Source organism: Pinus tabuliformis, chromosome 2_2, assembly GCF_031772625.1.
Source record: "Pinus tabuliformis cultivar Carrire ecotype Pingquan chromosome 2_2, CPIR1, whole genome shotgun sequence".
NCBI lineage: Eukaryota > Viridiplantae > Streptophyta > Pinopsida > Pinales > Pinaceae > Pinus > Pinus tabuliformis.
In genome coordinates, this window is record NC_142300.1 from 952,913,283 (window position 1) to 952,925,904 (window position 12,622).

Here is a 12,622-nt window from a genome sequence, read left to right on the forward strand (position 1 = left end):
AAATATACAATTAACATTACAAAAAATTATGATTGTACAATAAGATTCAAGTTAATTTAATTAATTAGATACTAAAAGATAAAATTATTTATATATATATATATATATATATATATTAAAATGAATGTTACAAATTATGATTTGATTTTAATTAAATGAACGATTAATAAAAAAATAGTCACCCATTATACGTTACCAATAGGGGATAAATGATAGGTTGAATCTTTGCGTGTAACGCATTTTACCATCATTTAAAAAAAAATATAATTTTGTATTAAATAAAATAAATTTAATAAAATTATCATTTATAAAATTTTATTAAATAAAAAAATTTAATAAAAAAATTAAAAATAACATATCAAAAATTTTATCATTATTAAAATTCACTAAAACATCGGTTACCCGTAACATAACACATAAAATTAACGGTGTAGTCTACGAATGGGCTTTGCTGGCTATCGTTTTTCTCATGTTCTCCAGCAACACATTGACTCGTTCCATAAACAACTCAACCATTAAAATTTAATTCCAGAAAAATATCAAATATTAAGTAATTGCAGGTCTTATCTCTCCTCACAATTAATAAATTTGGAAAAGGTATTTAAAGTTGAGAGATTTATTAATTGTTTTCGGAAAGGAGAGATTTATTAATTGTTATCAGCATTGATAATTTATAATTTTCATTGTGACTTGATTTTGTTATTTTATTTAAAAATAATTGTATTTAAATTTTACACTTAAAAAAAATAGTTAATTAGTTTTTTGTTTTTTTGGTTAAGTTATGTGAGACTTGTGATTACTCGCACATTTAACTTATTTGAGTAATCAGAATCAGGGGCAATTAAGTCATCAAAATCACCCAATAATCCTAGCAGATTTCGGCCACAAAAACCTATAGCATGGCTAGATTTTGCCCACATAATTTTGAATCAATGAAATTTATACCAAAAAATGCTTTAACAACAAAACTCCATAGAAATCTACAATAAACCCTATGGGAAAAAATAGTATATTATTAATAAAAAATAAGTTAGTATTTATTTTTCTATTTTCTTAATCAATATAAATACATCTATTTACATTAGTTTTATAATAATTAACAATTTCAATAAATATAATAACATTCTTGTATTGAAATAAATTATTAAACTCTATTTTATATTCTTCCACAAAGCTAGATAATTTATGTCAACATCCAAACACCATATTGTTAAGTAACAATACATAGTATATGAATAAATAACATTCAAGTTATATTATTAAGTGGCATTACATACATTAAAATATTGATTTATACATACAAATTTTATTGAGCTATGTAGGGAATCAGTAGAGGCCATAAAAGGGCCTTCTTATGTTGTTAGGAGGTAAACCAAGTACCCAATACCTTGCTTTATCTCAAACAATGAACATAGCAACCACTGCGCCAAACCCTATCCCAATTCCCATCCCTAATGCTATCAAAGACATCTTCTCATTTACATGGCTTAACCATCCTCTCTTGATATTATTTTGACTGCCACTGTCTCCACTGGTTGTCTTCATATATTTTTTTATTGCATCCTGGAAGAGGATATCCACATAAGCACTTATTCCTTTGAAATGAAGACTCATTAAAGGTGTAAAATTGTGTCCCTCCTGGAATTGGTCCACATAGGTTATTAGATGAAACATCTAGATAAACCAACATTGATAATTGAGAGAGCTCTTGAGGAATTGCTCCATCCAAATTATTTTTGGACAAGTCCAACTGCTCCAAAGTAGGTATCTCACTAAAAGACGCTGGTATTTTTCCTTCCAATTGGTTCCCAGAGAAATTTAGTAATCCCAAGCTTCTCATGTTGCCTATGCTTTTAGGGATTTCTCTAGAAAGATTATTCCCAAACAAATCAAATATAACATTTATAATCAAGATATATGATAGATTATACTCAATCCCTTTTATGTATTCTTTTGTTTGGAATAAAGCTCAAAGAAATAAAATTGATGAATTGCAAACCCTTGCAGTCTTTCAAGATCATATTGTATGCTTCCATTAAAATCATTTTCTGATAAATCCAACAAAAACAAGTTGGTAAAATTTGTGATCCATTGGGGAATAATACCTTGAAAATTATTATAACTAAGACTTAAAAATCCCAATTTACTCAAATTTGCTAGGATTGAAGGAAGCTCACCTCTAAATCCACAGTTCTTTAAATCCAATATTATAAGCTGGGTGCAATTTGCAAATGATGAGGTTAGAGTCCCAGAAAAATTGTTAGAATGAGCGGACAAAATATTTAAAGAAGTGGAGTTATAGATGCAGATACTAGGAATATGTCCCTCCAAATTGTTTTCTGATAAATATAATGCATTAAGCGAAACCAAATTATTAATATTATTAGGAATCTTCCCGGTGAAATTGTTTGAATTTAAATATAATTCATTCAAAGAATGAAGGTCTCCTATAGCTTTGGGAGTTGTCCCTTCAAGATTGTTGTTTGAAAATTTTAAGTATATAAGCTTCTTTAAATTGACAAGGGTTTTAGGAATGTGACCTATGAGTTTATTTTGAGACAGATCTAGGTATGACAGATTAGTCAAATTGAAAATTGTTTTAAATATGTTACTGCTTAGATTATTGTCAAAGAGATTTAATTCTGTCAACTGAGATAAAGCGGCAATGTTTTCATTTAAGTGAGTGATGTTGTTTTTAATAAGATCTAAGTACTCTAACTTAACCAAATTGGCAATACCTTCCGGTATGGTAGTGAGTTTATTACTAGAGAAATCTAAGTCAGTCAACCAGGTCAAATTGTTAATGCCCTCAGGTATGAGAGTGAGCCCACATTCATAAAGCTATAAGGAAATTAATTTGGTCAATTTAGCAATGTAATTAGGTATCCTCCCTGTGAGGTTAAAACTAAGAGACAAAGTAGAGAGGGGAAGTCTAAATATTTCAGAGGGAATAGAACCTGAAATACTATGACCAGAAATGGATAGATCTGAAAGTTGTGTCAAATTACCCAATTCACATGGAATTCTGCCTGACAAGTTGTTGTCGTCCAGATACAAGGACTCTAGCTTCTGTAGCAAGCCCAACTCCACTGGAATAGGACCGCGGAGCGTATTGGAGCTAAGGTCAAGGTATGCTAGTTTCTGTAGCAGGCCCAGCTGGACTGGAATAGGAGCACTGAGCGTATTGCTGCTGAGGTCAAGCTCCTCTAGTTTCTGGAGCAGGCCCAACTCGACAAGAATAGGACCGCTGAGCATATTGTCTTCAACGTGTAGGTGCTCTAGCTTCTGTAGCATGCCGAACTGGACTGGAATAGGGCCGTTGAGCATATTGCTATTGAAGCCAAGGTACTATACTTTGTGTAGCCGGCCCAACTCCATTGGAATAGAACCATTGATCAAATTGTCGCTGAGGTCAAGGTACTTTAAGTTCTGGAGCAGACCCAACTCGATAGGAATAGGACCGTTGAGTGTATTGTTGCTGAAGCCAAGGTACTTTACTTTGTGTAGCAGGCCCAACTCTATTGGAATAGAACCATTGATCGAAATTGCACTGAGGTCAAGGTACTTTAGCTTCTGGAGCAGGCCCAACTCGATAGGAATAGGACCGCTGAGCATATTAAGGCTGAGGTACAGGTGCTCTAGCTTATGTAGCATGCCCAACTCAACTGGAATAGGACCGCTGAGTATATTTTTGGTGAGGTCCAGTGTTTGTAGTGCTTTAAGGTGGCCAAACTCGGCCGGAATTCCTCCACTGAAAGCATTAACGGAAAGAATCAATGTGTTCAATAATGAGAGATTGCCGATAGACGGGGAAAGTTTACCTCGCAATGCTCCATCAGATGGAGAGAGGTCAATGGCCACCACTCTTTTGGTGTTTTCTCTGCAGCGAATACCGAACCGTGAGCACATGTTATCGGAGTTTTCTGCCATCCAGTTGGATAGCAAACCGTCAGGATCGTGTGTGATAGCATTTCTGAATGACAAGAGAGCATGGAGGTCACTTTTATGGCGGGTGTCCATTGAAGATACATTGAATTCACGTTCCTCCACCAATATGCGTTCAAAATTAGAATTCCTCCGCCTCGGTAGACGACTCCGAAGAAATTGGGCATCGCGATTCACATGCAAAAAAATTGGTGAATAACTCCATTCAAAATTATTGGTGTGGGTAACCCACCCATACACGGCGACTGTAATGAAGAAATTGGGCATTGCATGCAAAGAAATTGGTGAATAAATCCATTCAAAATTATTGGTGTGGGTAATCCATCTGTACACGGCGGCGGTAATGAAGAAATTGGGCATCGCATGCAAAGAAATTGGCGAATAAATCCATTCAAAATTATTGGTGTGGGTAATCCATCCGTACACGGCGGCGGTAATGAAGAAATTGGGCATCGCATGCAAAGAAATTGGTGAATAACTCCATTCAAAAATATTGGTGTGGGTAATCCATCCGTACACGGTAGCGGTAATGAAGAAATTGCGCATCGCATGCAAAGAAATTGGTGAATAACTCCATTCAGAATTATTGGTGTGGGTAATCCATCCGTACACGGCGGGTGTAACGAATAAATTGGGCATCACATGCAAATAAATGGAGTAGTCTAACAAGGCGAAGGAATTGTCCGGTTTCCGTCGCCGCCCGGAAAAACATCCGGCTCCAGCCATCGGCAATTCCTTCGCCATCTGCCACCCTTTGCCAACTCCGCCACTGTTCCACATTAATTGCCAATGGAATCTCGTCTGACAGATTTTCGGAGTCTGCCAGATTCTATGATCCTTTCCTTTTGAATTTGGACCAAACCGCGAGTTCTGCAGCTCTCCTCACCAGCTCGACTCCCACAGAAACTCCATCTTGGCTCTACAGCTCCCCTCACTAGCTCGACTCTCGCAGAAACTCCATCTTGGCTCTGCAGCTCCCCTCACCAGCTCGACTCCCACAGAAACTCCATCCTCGTTTTGCAGCTCACCAATTGCCTCCGTGCAGAAACTCCATCCTGCGCTCTACAACTCACCACCATTGACTCGTCACCAGGCGACAGACAGAGGCAGGTTCAATCATCTGGTTCATTTTTCTACTCTTTTTTGTTGTGTGCATGTATGATCAAGGAATAGGGTCTTACTCTTTTGCTTAATTCCTAGTGGATTGTTGTTGTTATCTCAGCTTCACGACTTCCATCATTAAAACGATTTTGTCCCTTCTAAGCCCTTCAATTTCTCCTTGCATATTGTCCAACCTCAACGCAGGCTCCCATGCCCTGTTGCTGGTCCTGCTGGTGATGATGATGAACATTATCACACTAAGGTACTAAATTGTTCGACATAACAGCGTTGCAATAAAATCACTGAACCCCAGAAGCTAAAAACTAATTCAATAATTAATTGTGTGGAGGGGTTCATAGGCAAATGATCCATCGGGGGTCTAAAACTAACATTTGGAATTAGGTAACTTGATGATTTACAGCGCTCTCCCTTCAAGCAAGATCTAAAGCCATGTCAATTGGTCTGGTCTGTTGATTTGAAAAATCTTATCATCTGCGTGTTTTATTATATATAACCTGTCGTTTCCATGGGTCAAGGAAAATCCATCGTGCTATCGAACTATCAATTTTATGTAAGCAATTCAATGAGGCAGGATATGCAAACATTGGGGATGGGGAGAAGGCACTTGGTTATTTTGTCCGAATGCTGAGCGCAGGGATGAGGCCAGACCGGATCAGTTTTAAAAATATTCTAAATTGCATGGTTTCTTTTATCAAATCCAAAAACTATTGAGGAGGATAACGCCCTACTTGATGGATACGATTAAAAGTAGACAAAATATTCTACCAAAATATTTGAGCAAGTATTTTTTTTCCTATGCAGTGGCTGTAACTTTATTTCCTAATAGGAAGGCTTCTTTTCATAGTTGTCACTTTCACATAGGTGCGGCCAAACATGGTTTATCAAATATCTAGTGATTATTGTAGTTTGATTTATTGCCACTACCTGGAAAACTATATTATTAGAAGATTTTTACTGCAGACCTAGAGCACAACAAATTTTGGGGGTTACCATTAGTCACATGACCTAGACTAGGGAAACGACTGGGCAAAGCCAAAGAGCAAGAGTTTGAATTTGTCAGGCCAGAATAGGTAACTCCATGATGGTATTTTCATTAATGTGCAATCAAAGATATACAATGGTGCAACCCTTTGTTTCATTTTCAAAGGATCCCTTCATCTTTGCATTCTCCTACTTTATTTACTTACAATTTTATTTATAGGGAAGAAATCTCGGAAGATAATGTCCAACATAATCGAATTGTGAAAACTCAAGGCTAACATGAGTTACCTTCTTCACATAAGAGTACCGTAATACCAGTGGAAGTGGAAGGGATTGCCTAGAATTATATTGATAAGGAACAATACATTTTCAATACATCCACAATTGAGGTGAATTTAAGGAAATTCTAAAACTCAAAAACAACTTAAAATAGGTAAATGTTGGTTGAACATAGTCAAACTTCCTGAGTAAATTGTGTAAGAACAGTCAAACTTCCTGAGTAAATTGTGTAAGAACAGTCAAACTTGTTGAGTTCTGGTGACTTTGACAAGATTTAACTAAGTTTTGCTAAAATGAGAAGACTTGGCTTGTTTTGGAGTTGAGCTGAGTGAACCCACTAAGTAGTGGACAAATTTGACAATCTTGTAAAATTGGTTAACATGCAACATATTGTATAGAATCAACCCTAGGGAGTATATTCATTAAGCTAATGTATTGTCTGCACAATGTAGAACCTTGCATCATTAAGGAAAGAAAAATGATTGACTGCTAGAATCCAATCTTCTTGTGGAGACCACCTTCCATAGGTCAAACACCATGTTTTCATAACTAATAAATCAAACCGGCAAGTAGCTTGACATGACTAAACACTCCACCATATAACCATGGGCACGGGATGACTCTTTGATACCTTACTAGCCCTGAACACTTAACCTAGCTGGAATTTCATGCTACCTATTATGCAGCAAATGGGAGCAACAAATACAATCATATATCAATTTTTGGCACACGTGTGGGTTGACCCTATATGAACTTTGTGGAAAAAAATCAATTGCAATAGACACATCAATTTCGACTAGCTAGGTGGTCCATGTGATTAGCAGGGATATTACTATGATGATTGATCTTCCATACCCATAATATATTCTGGACTTAATAGATCACCCCAGGGACTTTCAACCATGGCACATAGTGAAGCATGATGGATGCAAGAAGTCAAAGTGAGATAATTATAATGGTACCAATAAATATTAGCACATGGTGATGATGATGATGTCTACATCCGTACACAAGAACATGGAAATTAGACACAAATGAACCATACTAGTAAACAATAAGTAAAGTGGAAAGAATAAAACAATAGGTAAACAATAAGTAAAGGGGAAATAATACCCATTGTTTCATAAAAGGTTAAATGCTAGAATGCTGAAGAAAACTGAAATATTATCGTTCATATCTAAAATCATCTCTCCATGTTGGATTTATGTGGTTGCCATTGCAAATTTGGCTCTTCTGAAACTGGTATGTCTCATTTTAACTTCAAATCTTATGCACGGCCAGAGAAATTCCATGTAAGACTACAAATATTCCCAGGTAGCCATAGAAACCGTGTTCTAGCTCATGTAAAAATTCCAGATCTAATTCAATTATTCAGCCCATAAAAATTACTAAGATTGAAAGTTCAGTTCTAATGTCCTTGCATATTGTTTGACCAGATCAGTTCAAAATGGGAAAGCAAAGCAAATGGCAATATATCATGGATCTTGAGGTGCAAGACCTCAAAGACAAAATGACGTTCTCTAGTAAAGACTTAGTTTGGATAGAAATAAATAGAAAAAACAATAGTATTGATCGAGTTGTCATAATCCCATTACGACGAGTTGCTGAATTTATCAAAGGAGAGGAAGAAAATCCTATTGCTCCATGTAAATTCATACAAAAAACAAAAAAAGAACCAAAAGAAAGAGCTACCGCTACATTGTAATATGAGATGTGAGTATTTAAAATATGTATTGTTTAGATCTTTTGAAGCCACGGTTATCTTTCTTTGTATGTACTAACATTTTAAATTTGTGTTGTAGTTATCATTGTTCATTTGGCCTAGAGGATAAAAGAGGAAATCTTCCAACTAAACAAAAGACCTCATTTGTGCAGAAGAGGGGTTGCCAATGCCACTTTATTGTGAAAGTTATGCATGAAATTCTTGATAGAGCAATATTAACTTTCAATATGTACGAACCTAAAGATGGGGGAGGTTGGGCTTGTCATGGTCAATGTGACACCTCAGGTGAGACCAGGACCTTGCATAGGCAAAATCTTTCAAGGGACGTTGTTGCATATGTAGAGAGTTGTTTCTTTTTGGGAGTCCCTGCTGATGTAGTGTATAGAACCCACATTAAGAGACATGTGGACATCGATGTGGCATCTCGAGATAGAGATTTATTCTTACGCATGAAAGATATTATAAACATCTATAATAGGTTGGCGAAGCGAAATTATCAACGTCACAAAAAGGATGAAATGAATGTAAACCTTTGGTATCAAAAGCATCGGGAAGATTTTTTCTTTTACCAAAAGCCAAATGGTGTGGAGGTCCCTTTTATAATAGGGATTCAAACAAAGTGGATGTTGGAGACAATGGTCAAGCTATCGCACAATATCTTAATAGCCATGGATTCAACATTTAACACAAGTAAATACGGGGTAAGTCAAATGCCAATCATTGATTGAATATATTTATTTAAGTTATATACATTTAGAATGATTAATAACTTGTATTTGATTTTATGTAATGTTGAAAATGACAGTATCTTTTTTTTTCTAAGCAACACTACCTACTTTTGTATTAATATGTACAGCTGAAACTTACATTCGAGATATCTGGCTGCCCATGTCCATTTGTGGCTCCATGGGCAGCTGTGACAGAGTCCAAAACCAATTGCACCTGGTAATGTTTCCAGTTTTAACCAGTGCATCCATTAACAAAAAGATCCTAAACATCTCTGTGAAACCCACGCAGGGGCAGAGTTCAAAAATTCGATTACTCAGACTTCTACAGGGCATGCGCATAAGGCCCAAAGCAAAGACGCTACTATCCATATCAGAAAAGAAAACAAGTAACAGCAGTAGACACATGAAACCAAGTGACAACATTGAACAGGAAACCAGCCAAGTAAGACACGAGACAACAGGAAAGAAAACTGAACCGTCCACGATCCCACACGCGTCCCGGAAGAACGCGGGAGTGCCACCTGGGCCTAGTCCCCGGTCGCAGCTTCCTCAGGCTCAGCCTCCCGAATCCACGCCCATCCATGTCCCTCGGGTAAGCCATCCATGAAGGCTGGCAATTCAGGTTCACGCGCATGGCTGGAAGAGTGGTGGTGCTCCCGCAGTGATGTGCCCCCCGAGCTTGAAGCCTCACCCTGTGGGCGCTTTCCCTTGTCAACCACCCGACATTCTTCCGCCAGAGACTGTGGCAGGCTTCCTCCATGCTCCAGGGGAATTCCTCCCTCGTTATCCAAGGGATTTTCCACTGCAGGTGGCCGCGGCATACCTTCCTCATTTTCCTCAGGGACTCTGGTGAATAACACAGATATGTGGGCATTGATACCCGCATTATCTCTGGAATTGCCCAGTGTGAAAATAACCGAGCCAAACGCAGGTAGCCTTGGCTCACCATTGTTGGACCCTCCAGCCTCCACAAATTGGCTAGCCTGCACAGGGGCAGCTCCCACTCGTCGATGGCAGTAACAACAGCAGCAGTGGTGATGAGTGTCTGCTGCGGGCTCGCGAGAGGATCTGGCACGCCCTGAACCTCTGCCTCTTCGACATGGCATTCTTTCTCGCACCATACTTCCAGCAGCTTCCTTCTCAGACAGAATTCCCTTCCAATTCGGCTCCGGGTGACACACAAATGCACGCAGGCAAGAACCAGGGAGGACCAGCAGTCGGCCAGCCTCCCCCAAGTCGACAGTAACCCCGCTATTCTCAGAATTCTGAGCATGAACACCATCGCATTGAGCAGCGACTGCCCCCAAGCTGCCATTCTTATCGCCCTCCTCATTCTTTCGAAGTTCTCCCACATTGAATGCGGCCATCAACTCCAGCTATGGTCCCTGCGCCTTCATTAAGGCTGGTATGCTGCATTGCCCGGCTTGAGGAGGTGGCGGCGAGGGGCCTTAAAGGGCTTCGTCCGGCGTGTGTCCTCTCTTCCGTGGCAAGTGGCGCGTCCTTGTGATGCAACGTAACACCCGCATCCGGGGGTTGAAAATGACAGTATCAGTTGTATACACTCGTGGCATTTGATGAACAACAAAGCGGGGTGCTTGTTGCATGAGTCGTGGCATCACAAAACACATAAGATGATATTGCAATATGGTTGGAGCAACTCATGCGCAAATGTTTCCAAACCCATCCTAATTGGAAAGTCAATGCTTTCATGGTTGATGATGCACTGGTTGAAATAAATGCCTTGAGGTAATTTTAACATTGTCATGGTATAACCAAACTTGCATTGTTTTCTAGAAATAGCACACTAAAATGCATTGAATATAGCAAGAGGATCACAGGTTGTGATGTGATCTTATGCGTTTGGCATGTATGGAGGACTTGGTTAAAAAATGTCAATCGGTTGGCCACTAGTTCCATAAAAGCCAATGAGATGTTCAGTGAGTTAGGTTTCATCATGAAATACACTCTCAATTATGAAGTGGAAAATGCAATCAATCATTTTTTTATTATCAAATTTGCAGATAAAGAGAAGTTCTTAGACTATTTCAACAAGATTTGGGTCACTAGAAATAAGATTCGTAATTAAACATTTTTTTTTTATTATACGCATTTTTTTCTTCTATAAATGTAATATAATGAGATTGACATTGTTTTATTTGCAATTAGGTATGTGGGTGAAAGGTTGTGAGGAGTTTTCTCATGCAAATCAGGAGACCAATAACGATGTTGATTCATACCATTATTACCTAAAAACAACATTTCTATCTTATAGAAGGAAAAAATGTGCTCAGAGGATGGATTGGTTATTGCATATGCTACTAACAACAGTTGAACCTTGTTATCGGTTCAAGGAAATCTTAAAAGAAGAAGGATTTCTAAACAACTACAAGAGAAAAAAACAACTAGAATCATCAGTGGAACGAGCAAGAAAAATTCTGAATACTGATTGTTGTCCTCATGAGAGCATAACCCGTGCTTATTGGGTGAGAAGTGAGACAGATCGAGGTAAAAAATACCTTGTCACCTGGTATCGTACAGATTTTATAACGTGTGAATGTCCATGGTCTATCTGTGGAAACATTTGCAAGCATGCCATAAAGGTTAATTGGTTGTATTTCCACTCGGATAATTCAAATCCATTGCTTCATCAGCATGCAAAGGATAACATATGCAATGACCCACCTAAGATCAATATAGAGCCTCAAAACCATGATGTAGATGTTGATGTTACTCTTATGGCCACAAATATTGTTGATGCAGATGCCGAGGCACTTCATTTGGCAAGGGAGGAGTTGTTTAGCTATACACATCTCATTTTAGATAACCCTCCTACTACTTTGACGAACACAATCCAGTTGACTAGTATGCTTAAAAAAATGTTGGATGAAGTCAATAATTTGCACGTTACTGATTTTGACTTCACACTTGGATTGGGTTAGCTTGATCCATATTTGAAAAGGAAGAATAATTTCCTTAGCCCCACAAAGAAAAGAAGAAGCAACAGAAAAAACAGTGGTTTGGAAATTGATTTAAATGTTGATCCATCAGAATATGAACCATTTGAGTTTCGATACCTCAATAAGCGAGGACGTCATCAATCAAATAACGCCTTGTCTATGGTTCCAGATTAGTTTCATGTGTTGAATAGAGTCATGGTTTTAGATTTAAGTATTTAATTATCACCATTCTTTAACATGTGGTATGTTTATTTTTATAGCAATGTAACAATCCCCAACCATGGTGATAACCCAAGACCAAAGAGAGATGCAAGACCATCCAACTTTACCTGCCATGCTAGGTACATTTGACACTCTTTCATTGTGTGTGCACATATACCTTGATGCTCTAGCAAATTTCTTTGCGATAATGTTTGACACTTTTCTAGGTAACTATAGAATAAGTGGAGAAGCATCATCTTCTACCATGACTGATCATTTATGGAAGGACTTCAACTCTAGTGGGGATCAATGAGGTAAGCACAAAGAATAGATAAGCTAGGTTTTCATGGCCTCGTCAAGTGGGTTGCCCTTTTTCATATGATAAGTATATTTATGTTTTCCTATTGTTATGTTGTTATGAAAATACCTTCTTCATAATCAATTCATGGTCACTGAAAATTAGGATTGCCAAATGTGATCATTGTGAGTGCTTATGTTTCTTCCCATGCATTTCTCACTGAAACAAAGTTCAGTCGTCAACACCTTTCCCCCACTAAGGTGTTAATTGTATTTCCTATGCCAAAGTCATGGGCTTTACGTGCCTTTTTATGCTTGTTCATGATTGAGGAGAAGGACCATCATATGGGTTCATTGCTCATGCTGTTATTTTTTCCCTATCCATCATG